Source organism: Chelonia mydas, chromosome 2 (genome assembly GCF_015237465.2).
Source record: "Chelonia mydas isolate rCheMyd1 chromosome 2, rCheMyd1.pri.v2, whole genome shotgun sequence".
Lineage (NCBI taxonomy): Eukaryota > Metazoa > Chordata > Testudines > Cheloniidae > Chelonia > Chelonia mydas.
Genome location: NC_057850.1, coordinates 53,610,655 through 53,633,160, shown reverse-complemented (window position 1 = coordinate 53,633,160; position 22,506 = coordinate 53,610,655). Strand labels below are relative to the sequence as shown.

The window sequence follows — 22,506 nt, the reverse complement described above, 5'->3', positions numbered from 1 at the left end:
ACCCTCCTCCTCCTCCTCTTCCTCCTTAGGTACCAAGGCTCAGATCGCAAGCAGAACACCCCCCCCTCCCCCCCCCCCCCAAAAAAAAACAACCAAAAGACAACTTGCCAGGCTGAAGATGGTGGATTTACACTGAGTCAGACACAAGCAGGTTCACCCAGGAAGTCTGACCATCCCGTTTTCTGACAGTTGCATTTCCTCTGCTCCATTTCGCTCTCCTGGTTTTGTTTTTGTTTTTAAAACCCTGTTCCATTTTTAATCAAGGATCATGTAGTTGGCAAAAGGAGAGAGAGGGAGAGAAACAGGAAGAAAGAGAGAGGGCTGTTGTTGTTTTGTTTGTTTTTTTAATTGTGTTCCCCTGGATTTTCAGTGGCTTGATCCCTAGGAGCGGTGGTGGAGTGGTTAAGCATCATATGTAGTATTATATTTTTAGTTTGGTGGTGGATGGATGGAAGAGGTAGTGAGCAGCCTTTGCAGCCCTGCCTGTTGTTGGTTAGATTGAGGCAGAGACTTGGCTGCGATTGGGACACGACTGTGACATGGGCATCGATCGCTTCCATTGAGAGCAATGCAAAAACACAGCCTGGGTATGTAACACTCTCAGTGCCATCAACACTTGTTTTACTTTATATTTACTGGAAAAACTGACAGAACAAGCCGAGTGCTTTTCTTTTAAAGAAGGAATACGGACAATTGGATGGGAAGGTGCTCAAAGAAGATTGTTAAAATAAACTGCAGGGGGGAAAAGCCTTTATCATTATTACTCCACTTTCTGTTCAACTAACTGTATTTAAGGAGTTTCTTTTTCTTCTGGTCTGGGGGATCCTATTAAGCTGAATGAAATAATAAATAATGAAAAAAACACCCCCAAACAATCAGCCTTGAGGGAATATCTGATAGTTTTCAAGGTTTACGGTTTCAATCGGCAGGAAGGCACACAAAAATAAAAGATGGCTAGCCAGCTGTTTTAACCTTTTGCACCTGGCTTCAGTGCTGGGCTCATCAGGATTATTCAGTTATTCATGCTATCTGTGCTTGAATATTTATAGTATACGATCTAGAGATCCACACACTGCACTGTAGCATCTATTTATCCTCTGGTCATTGGCTTTTGGACTTCTTCAACATAAACATGTATTCAATAGTTTTCATTTTTATTATAATGAGCATATAGGGTCAATGAAATATAGGCGGAAAGTCGTAAATCTGCAAAAGTGAAACCTGCCCAACGAACAAAGAAAGGTCAGGTAAACCATCTGTGTAAGTCACAGTAATAGTACCTGCTATTGGTTTATGCAGGGATACTGGTTTATTATTCTCTAAAATGAAACTTATCAGTTAGACCAAGTTAAAACTAAAGGAAACCTTTGCAGATAACATATGGCATGACTTGCATCTTTCAGAATATGGGCACATTTTTGTTCTTTGATTTTTTATTAGTTTGGGTTTATTTTTAAAAGATGCTGTACCAGCAAAGAACATATAAAGGGGGATGAGAAAATCACTGTTTAATATTGCAGAATTTACTGCTTCCATTCTGACCATGAGCCTAAATTTACACAATGAAATTTGATTATCTCTAATAACAATATTAGATCCTGCACTGGATGGATGAGAATTGAGGTGGTTTTGTTGATTGCAAGGGTTTAATGTTGCATTTCAGAATCTGATGTGGTTTAGCCTCCCTTCCATTAACTGGAAAACCCCTGAGGTTTTACAATTATTTCTTAAAGATAATACATTTAAGATTGCATTGGTAGGCTGAAGAAAAGTCATAAAGGCAAGAAGGGAAGCCCTTAATAACTCTTGAGATTCAGACATGTTCAGCAGTTAGATTGGCTCTGACTTCACCAAGGGTCGACAATGTGTCATTTCCATGAAGCCAAATTGCCCTCTGCCTATATGATATTAATGTGCAAATCAATATTTCAGGGATTAAATTTCCCTTCTTCATTTTTTATGGTTTCTACCTCAATAAGTCTCAAGTCTATTAGAAGAGGCTGGATGATTTAAAATCTTTCACTGCAGAATGACTTGTCGTAGCCTTGTTTCACAGACCGTTTTTGGATTTTCTTTATAAAAGACCAAAGGCATTCCAAAGAAGTTGATAGTCAATGTAGGGACATGCTCAGTATTGTAAAGCCCTTGTTCGATTAAGAGCTAAAAAGGTATTGAAAATATAATATATATGTTTATATAATATATATATACAGTCTATTGCTTTAAAAATATTATGCTAATCACCTATTGATTTATTTCAAAATCAATTGAAGCTCCTTTCTTATTAGTGATTTGTTCAGCATTCTTCAGCTTTGTTGTTAATTTTCTTAAACATCATGCATGAATTAATCTGCTGTGAGAATGTGTTTGGGGTTTTGGTTTAAGAATATTTAAAAACAGACAGTTTTGCCTTTCTAATGTAAGTGATGTGAACAGTCTAGTATAGTAAAAGAACCAGGGCTGTTTTTTCCTGTATTTAGAGTTCAGCATTGTTTTAATGAAGCAAAGGGGCCTTTTACAAATATTTTATGATTTCTAAATAGATGTTTATCAGCAACATTTATTAAGAATGTCCTTTTGAATATTCACGGTCAGTTAAAAATTAAAATGGAGATTCTGATCTGGAAGGAAACAATACTTGACAGAAAATTTAGGTCAAAATATGAGGTTGTGACTTTATCACATAATCTTGGGAAGGCCCTACTGTCTATCATTTGGTGTTGTTTTATAGTCTTAGACCATCTGGACCAAGTTCCGCACAGCTGCATGAATTTCATATGTGATAGAACATTTTTTCCATTCAGTGTGAAATGTTCCTTCCTAAAAACGTACACCAGACTCGCTTAATTTAGTCTGCTAAAAGAAATGCACATGAAAAAGGACAAAAGGCTCTTTAATCTCTGCAAGCTGTTTGTTTTTCTTCAAGATTCCTGTCTATTTGAGTTTGAAAAGTCATGTTTATTGAGGAGATGATTCTGAGGTGTGACATTAAAATAATATATGATTTTTGGGCTAGTTTCTGCTCTCCTAGTTAATTTGCACAACTACTTTTTATGCCTGTCAAAACAGAGAGTTAATCTATTCTTATTTACAATTAATCTCAATAAAATTAATCTTAACTATGCCTTAGTCAGTGGCTTAAAATATCTAATTATATTCAATTAACTGCTGTCATAGTAATTAACATTGCTTAATTGCCTCTGCATATATTTATGTAAAGCTCATTAGTTACTGCTTGCTCTTTTTTTCCTTTGCTCACTTCCATTTTTGTTGCTGTCAGAGCACTGACATCAAACCCTCTCTAGGTTTTGACAATTCTGATCTTTAAGGATCTGACTATGCCAGTGAGGACAAATGATTTTGTAACATTTTATTTGGGTAAATATTAATGTTTTCATATGCAAAGAGATACTAGTGCTGGTCTTTAAAGTACCTCCAACCACCCCCCTCTCCCTCCACCCCACGCCAGCTCAGACAAAAATATTTTCTAGCCTTGTTGATAGAAATATGAGAAGCCAGGTTAAGCTTTGTGTTTATAAATGAAGAGCCTTTCTGCATCTGCCTTGGGGCTGTACCCACAAGGCAGAGCTTTCCTGCTCCAAAATCATTCAAAGGGTTAAAGACTTGGCCAGGGTTCAAACTGAAAAGCGCCCAGGGAAAGTGCATGTGAATATGTACAAGTTTCATGTAATTAGTGCTTAATTATATTAACATATGCAAATTGTCAATTTAGGAGCTTGTTGAGCTGGCAAAGATCAGCCAGGCACAATTGCTGTATTGTTCTGAAACAATAATGGATCTCAAGTTGGATTGTGGAAACACATAACTAGCTATCTAATTTAACTCATACCATGGTGAAATTTCATTAGTCTCCATGGAGACTGGTTTAATTGTGCTGACTAATGTTCTGGGCTGCAGAATGTCCTAAAAAGAAAGCGTTGTTTGCCTAATCCACCTTACAATGACACTTGTTTGTACATGTTTCCCTTGTGTGATAATTTGCATATGCAAATAAATAGTTTCTCTGCATCATTTGTCATGGCTGTTCATTACCCATGAAGAGGACATTGTTACTAGGCTGTTACTGAGTCTCCCAAGACAGGATAGTGTCAACCAGTCCAGCCACATTCTTTCATAATTTGTTTCTGATTAATAGACCAGAGTGAGGCTCATTCTATTCAGGCCTCTGCAAAGGGAAGGTCAGTTCTGTCACTGAAAAGAGTTTCCGCAGCAACTGAAGGTTTTCTCTCCCTCCCCTTCCCCCTTTTTCTTTAGTTAACATAATCATATTTAGAATAATGTATTCTTGCTCGAAGGAATACCTCCACTAATAATCTCCAGTTTCCTAAAGCAAAAGAGAGGGAAATAAAGGAGATTCTGGTATTGGAATATTAATCCTGTTTTTGACAGAAAGGTAAACTGATATAATTGCTTTTCAGTCGAAGGAATGGGGGTTTATACAAGTGTGAAAGCATCGGAAAAGGATTAGCATTTTTTTGCATAATGAAAAGCTCTGTTGAATAGGGCACTGAATGGTTGACTGAATGACTAAGATGAAAGGAAGATGAAAATGCAGGCTCCTCTTTCTTTATGCCTGTGCTCAGCTCTCCCTAAAGTTATGTTTGTCCAAGACTTTAGAAAACAAGCAGAAGCTCAGATTTCAGCAACTTTATAAGATGCCCTGAGTTTCCATCATCATGTGAAGTAATATGTATGATAATACTGCAGCTAGAGGATGATAAACACAGGTTTGTATGTAGAAGAGTTCCAGGAACATGACAGGCTAACCAAATATTGACTATTGGGTACTTTGCCTGTGGGGAGGGGGTGGGAGGTGGGGAGTTATTTTAAAAGTTTCCAATGGAAATTATGCATCAGTACAGAATAATAGTCTAATCAAGTTTGTTATTCATGCAAGCTGCATTTAGTTAACACCTGTTTTAATTAATGAACTATTTCTCTTTGGAAAAAGTTATGAATTCTGACTTCGTTAAGTGGTTAAGTGGTCTGTAAGCCTTTATGGGGAAAAATACTCTCTTATTCAGTACTTAACATGGAAAAATCTGATTTAAATAGAAATGAGTATATGAATATAATGAACAATATTTTGGCACGATTGTATCAATATATTTTAACTTTTTAATACACTTACAGTAGGTTCCCATATCACTAAAGGTCTGACCCTGCTGTCATCAAAGTTACAGATTAAAGGCAATGCCGGTTTTAAAAGAGTAGGATCAGGCCTTATGTTAGGGCTGTAACTGGTTAGCTGCTGACAGTGTGATCAGTGCTCATAGTTATATTCTCTCAGCAGTAATTAGCGCAGTTAAAATACCTTAAGGGTTGAGACAGTTTTGAAAGTGGGAATTGGTTCTCTTTGTACATATGTAAATCGATTGCCGTGTAGATGATTATTTATATATATATGTATTTAAATAGTTATTAATTTAGTGGCACTATAGAAAAGTGTTGGTAGACTCTACCATGTATTATCTTTGTTTGTTTGCTCTTGTTAGTTTGCAGAACTTGCATTTGTACATGCTTGCCAGTTCAGTGCTGTACTTGACTGGATAATATTTAAACGGATAGATTCACATTTAAGAATTCAGAAGTAAAAGTGGATGACTGAAGTAAGGTTGCCAATTCAGCATGGAATTATTTGCAGCCAGAAGTGTTTGATCTTAATTAGATCACAAAGATTCCTTACTTTTTAGATGAAGTTGAAGAAATTCTATATGGTTTTGGAAACTTTTATTGCTAACTTTATGAAATTCCTTAAAACCTCTGTTAAATGAAGAAGAAATCTACATAAAGGATGTTCTCTCAAACCGAGATGGTTTATTGATGTATTTCCATAAGAAAAATGTGTTAATTTAAAAAATACATTCATTTGTATTTTAAAATATTGTTAACCAAGCACCATGTGTTGTAACTGGCAATTTTCCAGCCACTGTAGAATTGGATAACACATGGATTAATAGTAACTTATGTGATGTCTGCTTTCTTACTGAATGGGTAGAAACCCAGAGTATTTCAGATACTTTCTAAAATCCAGAAATCTCAGTAACATGCAAAGTATTATATGTTTATGTGAACATATTGATAGGTGTGAGAAATTAAGAGAGACACTTATTTCTTGGTAACTGTTCTAGGTTCATAATTGGTAAAACAATATTCGTTGTGGTACTCATATTTGTTGACAGCAAGATTCAGAAGTATTTTAGAGCTCAATCCTGCAGTCCTTACTCAGGCAAAACTCCTCCCTTCTTTTGCTCTAGTAAAGTCTTCAGGATTTGGTCTTTAACATGGGTGTTCTGTAGTTCCTTTGTTGTTTAGTAGTTATACTTCAATGCCGCTATACCAGTACTCTTATTTATCATTCCTGTTTTTCAGGGTTCAAAATGTGGCTAGAAAAGTTTGCACCAGGGTGGAATTTCAAATGCAAGGTCCTGTCTATGACAGACTTTTTCTTTTTAAACAATTTTTTAAAGGAATGGTTTAACCAAGTTTTATGAGTGAAATAAAAGCTTACCGTGTTAAGACACTGTTTTATATGTTCACATTACTCAAAGCAACCTTTGCGTTTAAAAAATGACATTTAGAAAGTGATTTGTCTATAATATAGTTTATTTGCTTTTGGTAATTTTGAGAACAGTTTTAAACCCATCTAGAAATTGGGATTTTTTTGACTTAGTGCATGTTTGTGGCTGTCAAGCTGACCTGATAGGCTGTACCAGCTCCTAAGTAGGTGTTATAGTCTTTTAGGTCAATAGTTCACTAACTAAAGACTATGTGTACAAGGTAGACCATGGGATCTCTGAAAACACACATTTACCACATAGACTGTAATGGGTCTGCAGTGCAACTAATGCACACACTCTGCTATGTCAGACACACATCTAAGGATGTATTTAAATAGGCAAATGCTCTGCCTTTAAAACAAAGAAAGACTTACAGAGTGTCTGTATTGACTGAAGCCTAACTCATCTGAAACAGACAAAAATCAAGTGTCTGATTCTCCTAACTTACACCAGTATAAATCAGGAATAATTCAGTGAAGTCAGTGGAATTACATTAGTGTAAAACAATGGTGTGCAAATGGTGTAAATGAGAGGAGAATCAGGCCCATAATCTCTAGTCAAAAATACTCATGTTAAATCCTGTATAAAAGATGTTGTCTTTTTGGAAAGAAGTTTTAGTAGAACATTTTCTGTGTATGAAGAAGCAATACATCAGGTGACATGCTCTAGGTGAGGTTTTGTGGCGGGGCTGGTGGCGGCTGATTCTTCTCAGCAACCAGGTAATAGCAGAGTTGTGAGTCTGTACGCAAAGGTTGTTGAAGGCCTGCTCCTCCCAATTTGACATTGAGGCTTCCTCATAGAGCATCTCCCCTAATCTGAGGTCACCTGTCACTAGCAGCTCCTCACAATATGACATATCAATGAAGTAAATGGAGTTACTCTAGATTTACAATATTTGCTATAGGTTTACAGATCAGAATCTTCTCCAGTTTAAGAAAACAAGTGTGCATGTCCTCCCACCTCGCACTTGGAGATAAAAGCTTCCATTGTGTGAGACAGCAAAGGCCCCAAAGCAACTTTCCCAAGGAGACGACAAGGCTCCTCACACTTCCCAAGTTTTATAGAAAGGTCTCCACACAGAGCAACGTTCCCTGTGTGAGGTGCCATAGCCAAACCACTGCAAAGTGCAGTTTCTCCCTATTTCAAGCACATTGGTCCTTACTCCCGCTTTCACATGGTAAGGGTCCCCATGGAAAGCAGCTCTTTATAGAGTACCACCCTCATGTTCTTCACCCTTCTCCTCACCTTCTGTGTAATGTGAAAATGTTTGTTTGTTTAACAGGAAGAGGAATATAGATTTTGTTCTCAATTTGTAAAATTGAGGGTATAAATAAGAAAATGCTTTAGCATTTATAAAATTAAAGTTAATGACTGACATTTATATAGCAAATGCCACCCCCAAACCCCTGAAACTATTATAAACTGATTACAAGAAACCACTTCCTCCATCACTGGGACACAGCAGTCTCTAGGGTGGAAAGTGTCACACAGTACACAAACAGCACCCCACAACTATGCCACACAATGACTTGGGAAAGAAAGTTAAGAATGTTTTATCCCACAAAAACAACTAGATCATTGTAGTTAGACAAAATGTAATTTTCCAACTGGTAATCAGTTAGTGCATCAGGGTAAACATTCCAGCTCTGGTGGAAAGTGTCACTGGATATTTGATAGTCACAGGTGGTCAGGGCCTTGGATTTATATCTCTTTTGAAAGAGGGATCCTCCAGCATTACAGTAGCTTCTAGTTCAGAATTAGGGCCTGATCCAAAGCCCAATGAAGTTAGTGTGAGTAGAGACTCACAGTGACTTCTGTGGGCTTTTGGATCGGGCCCTTAGAGGGAGAAATGCCATTTACTGAATCATCCACAGCACTATGTTTTCTTTGGAAGTCTCCATGCTGATTGGGCCCAGCTGGGGTTAGCTTATGAGATCACAGCCCAAGGTGGTATGGTTGCAACTTCTCTTGAATAGGTGGAAGAATACCAAGATAAAAAGGAGTCTAAATGTCATTTTATAAATAGCTGTGACTGAAAGCATAACAATGGCTTGGCTATTATAGAGTAGATTGAATCTCATTGGAGGTAACACGTCCAAAATAAAGGACAAGAAATTAAAAATTGTGGGTTTAATTACATGTTGAAACCCTGTCCCCTAAACAAACAGTTGTTCCTATGTATAACAGCATGGGTCTGGCATATGTGGGCATTATTGTTATATGTGCTGTAATACCTATGTCCTAGCCTGAGTTAATGATAATGTGTTCGGAGTGGAGTTTTGGGGCTCAAACTCTGAATTTACTGTCTTATGTCCATTTGTTTCACAACCTTGGGGTTATTTAAAAATAAATTCAAACATCCTTAGAAAACTATCTAAACAAATTTAAGAGCAGGAATTTGTGAATATTTTTTATTTTACTTCTTGCCATACAAACACAGTGTGTTAGTTCTCAGTATTGTAGTTACTTGAGAGGATTTTAATAATTGGAAAAATATATTAGAAACCCTTATTTAAACGAACCTATATGCAAGTTAAACAAATGCAGAACTATTTAATGGTTTGCCTGGGAATTATTTAGACTGACCTGTGTAATAATATTTTTATTAGCTGTAATTTGTTTTCTAGGGAGAAAAGGGTGTTTTTAAAGTTGTGTGTTAACATGCAGGCTTGGTATTGAAATGGGACAATACCAGAATGTGCATTTCTAAGAAGGTGGGACAACAGTTACCTAAAAGGTGAAGACTTGAGAAAAAATGGGGAGAGTCATTTCTTTCCTGAAATGAAGCAGGGTGCAGATTAGGAACCATTAAGATTTGCCAGGAGTTGCTGGTCATAGAAGCCTGTTTAAGTGCTCACTGTCAACAAGGAAATCATGGGCAGCACTTAAAGTGGCTCACCTTTGATTTATTCATAAACCTCACACGAGCACTTGGCTTTGTTCTTGCACTGGTAAGGGGGAACTGATGCCAATAAGAACAGGAATAAAGAGCTTCTTGCATGGTCCAAAAGTGAATAGCACTTTACCTCAAAGCATGACCTCCATTCCCAAGATCTGTTGTGTTACAGTTGACTCCATCTAGATGTGTGTGTAGTCTCAGATGAATTGCTAGAAGAGGTTACGACAAATATATACTTTGTAAACCCTGTAGATGTAACAAGAACTATGTAACTGGTACTTAGATTCTAACTTAACAGGAAGATTGCAGTATTAATACTGAATTGAAAGATTTCCTCTTCAAACAGCATTTAGTGTTAGTGTTGTTAATGAAAGTCAGAAAACTGATTCAAGTGAAAAATCTTATTTGTACACCACTATACTCCTTAAGAGATTCATTTGAAAATGCATGTTGATGGTACAGAAAAATATGTGAAGTAGTTCTGAGACAAAGAAATTGGCTTACTTATTTATTAGTCATGTTTGATTGCTGTTGGTTTATTTATGTCTCTCTAAAAATGGCAAGTAGTGCTAGCAGTCCAGCATGGGGGAAGGGACCTTTTGAAGACGGTCAACTGGCATGTTTGCACTAGGGCAGAGGTTGAGTACAGTTACTTAAATCCCCAGAGAAACATTTAGTTAATGCTAGCTTTTTTCTGATCCTGTCTGAGTTTGGTTTGCTTTTTCCCTTTAATGAAGTTTATGTGTTGTTACTTTAGGATTCAGATGTTTTTTAAGTTTACTTGCATTTTCATAACAAATTAAACAAAAGGAGTCATATTGGAAGATAGTGATGAGAGCTAATGATATGTCTTTAGATAAAGCAGTCCTCGTGTGCAATCTGATCACAGCCATCAGCTCATTTGTCATGGCTGAAGTGAAAATGTCAGGACCAATGAGTGTATGAGTGCTGAAGGGGGCGAAAGGGCTTTTGGAGACACTTTTGTGCTGGGAGTGGGCCATAGCTTAGATTCCGCTCTAGGGAAATACTGGGATTAGCCAACTCTGTGCACAAATCCCTAGCATAACAGAATTAGTTGGGAAAATGAGGTTTGTTAAGGAAAAAAATTCTACAGAATTGCTCTAGGCTGCAGCCCAATAACTGTGCAAAACAGTGAGGCTTTTTATTAAAATAATTTTAGTGATGTGAATTTACACACATTCCAGCACAAGCCATAATTGGTAGGCAACATTACAACAAAGCCCATTTTAATGTATTTTACATCTGTATATGTGTCTAATTTTATACAGTTATCATAGTATTAAATAAATGTGATCTTAAAAATCTGAACTAAAGGTTTTTCAAAACTGACAGGGAAATCAGATTTTAATTTTTTTAACGTTCAGTAAAAATTATAGAAGAAAATACAGTAGAAGTAAATGTAGCTCATTGAAATACCAGCCAATGCTGATGAAATCTTACAGAATGATAGGGTTAGAAGGGACCACAAGGGTCACCTAGTCTAACTCCCTGCCAAGATGCAGGATTGTTGCATTGTTTAGTTCAGACAAAAACTAAGATTGTCAAACTCCCCATAATAGCATTTCCTCCCTCTGAAAGTTTAATTCACACCACAGGTAAGTGGCATACTGGATCAGAACTGAGGTCTGTTAGTATCCTGTCTCTGACAGTGGCCACTGCCAGATGTTTCAGAGGAAGGTGCAAGAAACCCCAGTAGTCGGATGTGAGATAATTTGCTGAACATACCAGGTCTCATCCTGGTCTCTGATAACTAGAGATTGGCTTAAGCCCTGAAGAGGTGAGGTTTGGCTGGGAATGGGCGACAGGGGACAGATCACTTGAGGATTACCTGTTCTGTTCATTCCCTCTGGGGCACCTGGAATTGGACACTGTCAGAAGAGGGATACTGGGCTAGATGGACCTTTGGTCTGATCAACTATGGCCGTTCTTATGTTCTTTTGTAATATCCCGATGAAAATTTTTGTTAACATTAGTATGCTAACTCTGGATATCCATATAAATGTCCAATCCCTTTTTGACTCTTGCTCAGTTCTTGGTCTCAGTGATGTCCTGTGGCTATGAGTTCCATATATCCAGCATTGTATAAAAAAGAAGAATTTCTTTCTATCACTTTGGATTTGACATCTTTTAATTTAATGGTCTGTCCCCCAGTTCTTTTATTACTACAATCCCTTTTTCCATACTGGGACCTCCTCCCTTTTAACACCTGGGAAAGACAAGTGTGGCTGTGGTCTTCTGTCACTTGTTTGTAACCCTCAGGTTGAGAACACCTTAACTGAAATGAAGCTTTCACTTGCCAGGCCCATCCAGCTGATGCCAAGATAGGGAGGTGGCTCAGATGATCATGTTCCTGCATCATTCTGGGCTGGCTTACATCTTCCTTTTATCTCTGAATTGGCTAGTGGGCAGAGTATGCTCAGGAATTGTCTGAGTGTTCGGTGTGTTCAAACACCAGTCTGCCTGGCTTGTTTCTGGGTGCCTCAGGGAAAGCATGGAGGTGGCTCGCCTGAAGAGAGTATTTGCCCCTTCTTCTGTCATTTCACCAGACTTGGAATAGCAGTTGTGAGGCATTGGTTGTATCTTCACTTCAGGGGACTCAGGATTCTTGCTGATTTGCACAGGGTTCAGCAGACTGCCAATTTAGGGTTGAGAGAAAGTTTTCCCTCATCGCATGGTGATGCTGGTGCTGGGAATTTTTCACTTTCCTCTCATATATTTAGCTGGTGTCAGCAGTAAAGGCTAGATGTTAGTGATATACTGCTACTGAACTTGTTGGTGATTGCCATCAGATCACCCTATCGCCTGTGGCTGAATACTTTTCACAAAGTCAAACTTTTAAGTCAATATCTGACCTATCATTCCTCGTCCTCAAAGGAAACCTGCACAACACCTTCAAAAGATGAGCTTGTGAATTTAAATTCATAACTCTGCTAGATGCTAAAAAATCTTGGTGTCAACAGAGACACTGGTTTTATGGCTCATTACAACAATTTTACTCCTGGGAGAATTCTGGGTCACTGCACATGCGCAGAATTCATATGCCACGCAGATTTTTTTTTCTTAGCAGGAAATCCATTCTGCCAAGAAGTGCTGCAGTTACTCCTTTCACCCACCAGGGGCCACTGTGGCACCAGAACAGAGAGCAGCTGCTCCCAGGTGGGAGCAGCTAGCTACAGATAGGGAAGAGAAGAGGCTGGTTCCTCACAGTGCCCTGCCCGTGAGGCCAGGTCAGGAGACATGGGATATGTGGGGGATAGACAACATGGGGCACATGGGGTTGCTGGGGGGTCACAGACTGGGGTTCAGAAGGGCTAGTGGGGGGGACAGACTGGGGTAGGGGCTGAATGGCAGTGGGGGTGCAAAGACATATGGGGACAGGCAGGAGGGGCTGACTGAGTGGGGGTGCAGGGACATGGGGAAGGGGGTGCAGGGACACATAGGTATGGGGGATGGATGGCTGAGTGGGGGCACAGGGACACATTGGGACAGGGGCAGATGGGCCTGACTGAATGAGAGAGGCTAGGGGTCAGCCAGGGTCTGTATGGGAAAGGCCCCCTAACGAACCCCCTCCTCCAAAGAAACAAACTGTTCCATACTTTTCCCACCCACACCCAACAACCCTCCAGGTTCATACCCAGGCTGTTTCCCAGCAATTACTTCCCTCTCTCTCAGCTCCTCCATTACCCCTAACTCCCCGAACCTTTTGCATTGCTTCTGAGGGAAGTACATGTCTGTATTTTAGATTAAATGAATTATTACTCAAAGTTCTGTATGAATATGCCTAGTAAGGAATCTATTTGTCAAAAACATTTTTTGAATCTTTTTTGTGGTCTGTATTGTTACAGACATACTCGCTGACAGGTATTTTGAAATAAATTACCAAAATAATTGAAACTGGTGTGATTATATTGTATTATTTTGACAAATAAAATATGCAGAATTTTGCAGAATTTTAAAATATTGTGCATAGGATTTTTAATTTTTTGGCACAGAATTCCCCTAGGAGTAAACAGTTTGTAACCTACTACTAACCCTCCTTTGTCCTATGACTGCAGAGGTGTTAATTGCCCACTTCATTTTAAGTGGTTTCTTGTAATGTGTTAACCCCCTATGCTTAACAATCATCCCTCCTTGTATTTAGCTGTGATACTCTGGTTTACCTTTTCCAGACTTGAAGACCTTTGTGAAGCTTGCAAGCTTGTCTCTTCCACCAATGGAAGTTGGTCCAATAAGAGATATTACCTCACTCACCTTGTCTCCATTGTATCATTGTTGAGTTTGAGGCCTTGGCAGCAGGGCTGTGATGTGGTGGAGAGAGGCTTCAGCATTTAGTGTATTTGCAGTTATTAGTAATTATGTATTTCACAATTTGTTAAGGGAATTCCACTGTGAGGGAAAGTGGGTGATCTGATTCTTAATCCCTTTCCCCCCCAAATCTTAGCCATGAGTTTAGGAACAGGCAGGGCTAAAACACACGCTGACTGCAGGGGGTGGAGAGAAATGGGTGTGCAGAAGAGCCTTAGGCTCTGGCTCAGATACCAGGTAATTGTCTCGAGTAAACTTAGTCTTCCTTGGAGTGGGGTTGCAGCTAGCACGTGAAACTCCCCTTTGTGGTCACAGGCTTCAGGCCTTCACAGAGATATGAACGTGGCCCCAGGGACTAAAGATACCAGGTAACCTTGAGACTGTTGTAGAAATTTGTAATAAAGTTGCAGCCACTGGCCTTTAAACCCCAAACACTTCTCTGCTTGTTTACGGGTGTCACTGTGAGTGGCAGCAGCAAAGTAATTTATTTGATCTAACTAGTACTTATCTTTGTTAGAAGTTGTCTACAGATTTCTTCCATTTCATGTACAGTGAATTGTCCTCTTTCAGATAATGTACTTGTACAACCTTTTTTGTTTAATTCTATTGATTTACAGTGTTAAAGTGAAATATCTGATACCTGTTTCCTGCCCTTCGAGTATATGTAGTCAAAGAGGGCTGATTAGGTTCTCCCCTCCCCCCACTAGCCCTTTAGCTATTTTAAATGTATAATTATCATTGCATGTAATTTGATAGCTGCACTAATTGCTGCCAACCATTGTCTGTTTGCACTTAATGCTGAAACCTGATCAACATCCTGCTTTGGTTGATGTTTAGTGGTAAACTTTAATTAACTCTTATTGCATTGAAGAAGAGCTCAGTCTCAGTGCTAACTAATCATTTACCTTCATTATGTCCTGACAGCTCCACTTGTTCCTGGTACTAATAGATACACCAGTCAGTAAATAAACCTGCAAACCTTCATTCATGCCTTGAAGTTGTTCCACATTGATATTTTGTTGCTTAAAGTATAAGATAACTGGGTAAAGATAATTATTTCAGTTAGTTTTGTACCTCTGGTTTTCCAGACACCAATCTCACCAATTGCCTTTTTCATGCCAGACAATTTCATTTTAATAGTAACTGTAGATTTAAGATAACATTATTCCTTCAACATGGTTCCTATAGACATGCATCTTTTGAATCAATACAATTAAGCTTGTCTCCTGTTGGAATTCTTGTAATTATTTTTCCTGAAATACTTTTCCTGTAATGATATTGAAGTTAAAGTAATCAGGTTACTGGCAGATCATGTAAAATTCAACTCAAAATTGCTGGCTGCTTGATTTTAATTTGTCTGACATCAAGTTTGTTTGAAAAGGGATAATATGTGGTTAAACCAAGAAGCTTATAATTATGGTTGACATTTGTTTGTTTATAATGAAATCTAATTAAAGTTCATACATTTTAAAACACAAAAGTTAATTACTGAATTGCTCACTTCACTTATGCACAGCAGTCAAATTAACTTGCAGTGTAAAAAATGACGAAAGACTCTGCATTATAAAAAATAAAATGCCCAGTTGATCTTGGATATCCACAACAAATGAGCCACTATTTTATTCTAGAAATAAATCTGCCTTATTTCTGACTATACTATTTAAAAAAAACCAAATGGCCCTCTATTTTCATTGACCATGTTGATTTTACTATGAAATAATATTTAAATATTTTAATACTGTAAGGAACACTATACATTTTCTTTTGAGAATGCATCATTAGAAGTATCTTATGTTTTGTTTCTAAAATGTACTCTAAAACCTATCCTATCAAGACTCTTTCTGAAATCATCTGAAGTTGGAGTATTGCTAAGAGAATTGGAATGCTAGCATGAATACCTGGCTTGTGATTACTTCTATAAAGATAATTACAGCATTGTTAGCTTGCAAGCAAAGGGCTTGTGGGCCTTTGGTTTTTGTTTTAAAAAAACTGAACCAAAACATTTATTGCAAAGTTTGTTGTCAGATAATAGAGACAGGCTGGATATCTGGAACCACAATGCCTTCATATTTATTTATTTTTAGTTCTGTCTTAAATTTTGAATTTGCTAAGAAGGTGTGTGCATGTTGCCAAAGTAGCACTTGTCTGTGAATAAAAACAAAATATGATAATTCACACACTTTAAAAGACTGTTGCATTGTACACTGTTCTTTAAAGTGCCCTGTGTCATATTTTTGCAAAGTCAAAAATCCGTGGTAAATTTAATGAAACAAGAAACACGTCTGTAATTTTTTAAGCTTGTTAAAATAAGCTATTAATTTCCCAGTGTTTGTGAGCAGGTGAGAGATATTAACGGTGTGATTTTTAGTGAAGACAATTAGGATTAATTTTCTAACTAGTTCTATATAATGTACTTGTGTGTGATTTTAAAATAATATATAATGTAAATTAACTTTGCAGTTAAAGAGATTAAATTGTGAAGGCTTTACAGATTGGGAGTATTGACATATGGATAAAAACAGTAAATATGATGTATTAATTCCTAAAATGATTAATGCAGCAAATTTATTTCAAAGAAAAAACGCAAATGGATTCCATAGTTAAGGTTTATATTTAGCAGGTTTATTAATTTGAATTTCCAAATCTAATAGGGATTTTGGGGGTGAAAAGGGAATACTTGGGGACTCTTTTCATTAATCATATTCTTGAGTATTTTATATAACTTTTCGTAGTTTATATTGTGTGCATTATGATACAGGACCTGATTGATTTGTAGATTAATATTTATTTAGTACAGGAAAATCAAAGGGATTAAGCAGTCATAATTTTAACTCTAATCCTACTTTGCATAGATGAGACAAAGGGAGGTGATTAATGCTTATAGCTCATTGGGTCACTATCATTCAGATGCACCTTTCTTTAAACAGAAAGAAAAGAGGAAAGTTGATATATCCTCTTGGGTATTGGCAAACAACAGTTTTCTAGCTATACGTTCGCTGATTAGGCCATCCTTTCCCATTAATGAAGTAATCACTACAAAACCTCAGTATCAGGTAGAACAGTAGCAAAACAGTACCAAAGAGAGAATCAGAAAGAGGTACTACAGATAATTAGAGTTCGTGTTCTTGTCTCACACCAATGCAAACTATTAATTTTCAATTAGAGTGTCTGCAAAGCTAGAAATCAAATGGGTAAAAAGATCCAAAATTTGTTTATAGAGATGGGCCTATTTCTTAGGCTCATCTTGCATACTGATTATGACATTTTCCTGAAACAAAACAAAACCAGTATAGCTTGGTCACGCTGAGATTGCAGCTGCAGTGGTTTCATTAAAGCTGTGGAAAGAAGACAGGAGAGTAAAGCAACAGTTCTTCACCATTATAATTAAATTAAAAATTCCAAAACCTATTATAATATTATTGCCAACATGTACATTTTCTCACTGGTTCTTCAGTGTAGCAAACAAAGAAACTATCATATCTTGAGGGAGAGGGAGAACGCATCAGTCTCATGAGATTTCATTATAAAAGTTAAAAAACCATCTGGAATGATAGCTGATTTAGGCTTTGAGGATCATAAGGGGAATAGAGGAGAAAATAATCTGGTGGAATACCACACTCAGTATTGTCTCTTGTGAAGTTTTCCATTTTCCCCCTTTTAAATTTGCTGTTTTAAATGCATAATATATTTGGTTACATCCCTCTATTCAAACTTAATTACCTTCTCCCCTTTGTCGTGACATGGGTGGAAAGTTTTTGCCGTGTCAGGAGAGGTCGTCACACATTCTTTTGCAGTTCTCTTCATTAATTCCTCCTTGCAGAAGCATTTTCTATCGTGCTGGGAAGGTAGAAGGGTGTAATAGAAGAGCCCTGAAACATCAGCAGGAAGCTCTAAGCTGGTTAATGCAGTATAATTGTCTGGACATAGACTGGTCTTTGTTTGTGTGGTTCACTTCGAATCAGCTGTAATTAACTCCAGAGTGTTTCCAGATTGCCAGCAAAGAAAAATTACAGCTTTTCTGTTTTAAATTGGAAAGCTCACAAAGACATTAACTATGCAGATTGCTTTTACTTTGATATATTTCTGTCCTGTAAGAAAAAGCTTATTTGGCTCTTTTTCCTACCCTAAAATGTGCTTTTGTTAAGTTATTTGATTTAGGGTCTATTAGAGTGTAATAGCTACTTAATAATTTGGTCTGAGAAATATTTTTCTTTCTAGTCCACCCCCACAATCCTGTGCTTTTGCCTCAACTCTTATAATTTCTTAAGGTTTTTGTTGTTTGGTTTGGTGGGTTTGTTTTTTTTTTTTGGGGGGGGGGGAAGGTTGTGTTTTGTTTTTTGTTGCTTTGCTACACTGGAACCAAGTTTCTGACAGATGTATAGATGTCTTTGCATACAGCAGCCTACAATATTAAGTATCCTTTAAATGAAACAGGTTGAAGTGAAAGACACCTCTGTGCTATTTAAGCCCACATCCTATTTTCCCCCAGATAAAAGCATAAGAAAAAAATGTGATTATAAGACTTTTTTGTACAGGTAGTTTACCTGTATTTGGTTATCTAAAATGAGTGACTGTGAGAAAATGGGCAGTTTAAAATCTGTTCAGCTCATGGTCAGCTAAATTCCTACCACACCCAGTTTAAAAGGTAGTGTGTACAGTAGTTTATAATTATGGATTCCAGCATGGGCTAAAATGAAGTAGCAGTGTGAGCAAGTCTCTAGCTAATACAGCTAATAATACAGCGCTATACACAAAGGATCTGTCAGCAATTGATGCAAAAAAAGTCCAACCAAAATCTTTTTTTCCTTCTTTCTTTCTTCTGATTTTAACAATAAGGAATTTAAGCCTCAATGTGGCTTTAGCAACCAAAGAAAAGAAGCTCTTGGTGTCTGCATAATACCACTTTGATGGATTTTTTCATCAGTCCTCTGTACGTGGCAACAAATAAACAAGTATAATTATACTTGTGAAGGCCTATTCATTGCTTTGTCAGGATTAGATATATGTGCAGTTTTCACACTGAGCCTCTCTTTTGTCTTTGCCTAACTCACTATGACATATTGATAGAGGATTTGGTATGGGGAAAAGGCCACAGCAGAGACAGTGATGACCTTTTGGAAACTTGATATAATTCAAGGATTTTTATTTATTTTCTTTTTTTTTTTTTTTTTTTAAGATTTTTTTTTAACTTGTTACCAAATTCTGTTGTAAGTGGGCAACTTTTAACCCATTTTTTACACAGCATAAATAAAGATTCAAAGTGTTATGAGATGGCTAAAGAGCAGATGGGAATAAAAACAATAGGCTAAGAAGCTTCTTGGTCTTCTTTCCCAGCACTTAGCACTGTGGCTAACCTAACATTCCTTTCCCATTATTCTATCCTCTTGATCAGATCACGTTCTTTTTAATCATTTCACAAACACTGTCTCACTGGACTGCAGAAGAGGGCTGGGACAATCTCAATTAAAAAACAGAGGTAAAACTGGCATTTCTGATTCTTTGTTCTAATGGGAGCACTGCATTCTAAATAGCAGAGGAATTCTCCTATTGTTCAGAAAGCACCCCCTTTTCATTAGCATGAGCAGATCTGGTTGTAGGTGGATTTTTGTAATTTAGCAAAGCAGAGTTTAGAGAACAGTTTCTCGAGGAGGAAGGCAGAGGTTAGCAATTTCAGTTTTTCTGTATATGGGCCATTATTTCTGAGGAAAGGATTTAAAATGATCAGAGTTACTGGCCTTGTGAATCACTGAGAGAACTTTAAATACCAAGCAGACCAGCAGGTATGTATTTCTGTGATCTCAGCTGACAGCACTGGAGATTTGTTTTCTTGTTGATGTCTCTAGGGATAAACATTTGTGTGTCAGTATTTAAAATATAAAAGCATTGTTCATCAACATTTTAAGACAAAATAGTTTAATAAACACTTTAAATTGTGGTTAAGTTTGTAAAGTGGGTTGAAACCTGTTATGTGAACTTTCTGGAAAAAAGATCTGTTTTGGTTCGGTAGCAGACCTTGTGGTGTGTTTTATTATGACTTTGTAAAACTTCATTATAAGTTAGATAGAAGGGTCCATGCAACCAAATAACACTGAAGATGCAGTAATCTCTAAGAGCATGTACATTCAGTCATCTCTGTAATCTTTAATTCCTCATCAAGGTATGATTTCATTTCAATAACTTGATAACATACATGACCACAAAGACTGTAAAAGGCTGAAGCATGAAAATATACATTATGGTTGCGGTGTGTTTTTCTCATCAGTTCAAAGAATTAGTATTTGTTTTAATTGGAGTGAAATTCTCATTTGTTTATACAATTGTGATCAGAAGGCTGATGTCATTGTTTAGGAGTCTGATTAAGGCTGAAATTAGGTAAGGAGACTGATAGCTATAGATGGGTAGTTTATTTAATTTTTTTTTTTTTTATAAAGAGTAACAGGAAACACACTATGACACTTAAGCTATGCTGGTTTTGTTTTTTACTTTAGTTATGTGATGGTAGATTTAAAAGTCAAGCCGGGTTCTGTTAAATCGTCAAGAAGGGAAATTACAGCAGCACAGCTACTCTGTGGGGGATTGTGGGGTGGGAATGGTGAGATGATACACTGCAGAGCCCATTTTGTATCTGTCGAGAATTATTAAATGCACATTAAACACCAGCCTGCTTGAAGTGCAATGTGCATACCCATGACTATTCTGGCAAGTGTTTGTGTATTCTGAATTCTGTAGTATTATGGTATACAGGTATATAGCTAGATCTTCCTTCAAGCATCCTAGAATAAATGGAAAGCTACAGATAGAATAGTTTGGGGTAGTTCCATTTAGCCCCACTTGGTGCATTGATTCATTCTTTATCAGTTAGTTTCACCTGTTAAAGAGGTTGCATCCTGGCTAATCATTTAATGACTGTGGAAAAAGGAGAGTTATTTAATCTTAATATTAAAAAAAACATTTTATCATTGCTTAAAAATACGGCAGTTGCTTGTTTTTCTCTGGCCTGGTCCACACACAGTTTTTTGTACTGATATCATGGTGTCAGTTAAGAGTGTGACTTAAAAACGACAACCAAAACTGAAATAGTTACAGCAGTACAGTTCCTAATGTGGGTGCAGTTATACTTAAAGATGCCTTTATAACAGTGTAGTTTATTCCCCTTCCTTTATGGGAAAAAGTTATACTGGTGCTTATACCAGTATAACTGCATCCACAGTAGGTGGGTTGTACTATAGCCTGTATAGTTTTTGTGTGTAGTCAGGGCCTTAGCAGTAGATTGTGTTAAATATGTTGGCTGCTTCAGGATGCACATATGTTTGTGTAGATTTACCAAATGCAAAGGTAAACATGCCTGTCTCTGGACTAATTAGAAAATTGTTAGTTTTTCATGCTCTTTGTGATCAGATTATTTCAATGGGTTTTTATACTGCATGCCTGCCATGAGCATAATTAACCTGGAGCTCATCAGTGATTAAAATTACATACTAAGCTTTGTGATGTTTGATTCAGGAGCAATTAGACTGTCATTTTAGCCAACTCAGATACCAAAACTAATTTTGATTCGTTTTCAATCTGTGCAGATCTTCTGATGTATCTTAAACTGATCACTTCCTCTCTTTGATTTAGCTGACGAGATTAAATTTGATTAGTTTAAAAAAATTAAGCAACCATCCTTCATCCTTAATATCTCAGTGACCTTCACTGAAGACACTTCTAGGCAAGGATTTTTTTTTAAATCCCAAAATCATACTGAGAGATTGGGATAGTGTACAGCTTTATATATTGTCTGGCAAAGTAAAATGTATAAAATAGGTTGGCTTTCCCTTGCTTGTAAAGGAACAGATTAGAGAAAATATGAATGCTTAGAATATCTAAAACAATAGTTTTCAGGATATAATCAAACTTTTATATGTAATTGAAAATGTATCTAATAAATTGACTACTGCATATATTCAAAAATTAATGAGCTCTATCACTGTGACTTATGATGGGAACGAAGATTACTTACCTGCTGCATAAAAGCAAGACACAGTCTCTGTCATAAGCTGAAAATAAACACTAAAATTTCAGACCCCTCAGCTCAGCTGTTGTATACAGTGCCATCATTCTGCAAACTGAGAGATCTGCAATGACTCAGAGTAGCTTAAGCAGTAACCAGGCTACTATTACAGTAGCTGGAGCCTTGTGGGCTCACAAAAAAATGAAGGAAAGCAGACTGTTAACCAATGTGTGCCCAACTTTCCTCTGGTGCTTTACCCTGCTGCCAGACACTGATATGGCTTTTATAAAGTGCATCTTGTTCTCAACAAAGGGAGTTTATGGTCTAAGATGCCTGCCTGCAAGAAATGATTGAAAGATTTTCATCAGTAGTGCTTGGGTATGATTTGTTAAGCTAGGGAAGATGTTGATTGAGGCAGTGGTTGAGAGATGGGCAACTCACCAGGATTGATAACATCAAAATGGTATTTGAAATGGTGTTCATTACGTTTTGCAGTGAAAAAACTGAGTGCATACGATTGTCCCCTAGGATGATGGGACTGGTTGCCGTAAATATTAATTTCTGTTCCATTGCCCATTGAGGTGACTGAAGTGTGGGGAAGAATTGTGATTGGTGCTTAATCAGGGATAGCCAGCTACCTGCTGAGGGCTTTTGCACAAGGAAGATTTGTAGTAAGCTGATTTACTTGGTAAAATGAGAACCAAAGA

At 37.3% G+C, this 22,506-nt stretch overlaps 1 protein-coding gene across 2 annotated transcripts in view; it reads left to right on the top strand.

The window, feature by feature from the left end:
• Window positions 1-22,506, top strand: part of ZFHX4 (zinc finger homeobox 4) — a 175,869-nt gene that overhangs the window by 2,081 nt on the left and 151,282 nt on the right. The window contains exon 1 of one of the 2 annotated variants that reach the window (XM_037892404.2): window positions 109-587. The exons of the other annotated variant lie outside the window; for it this stretch is intronic. The gene's annotated coding sequence lies outside the window, so the exon portion shown is untranslated. Of the gene's footprint in view, window positions 1-108; window positions 588-22,506 lie in introns of those variants that run through there. 2 annotated transcript variants of the gene reach the window in all.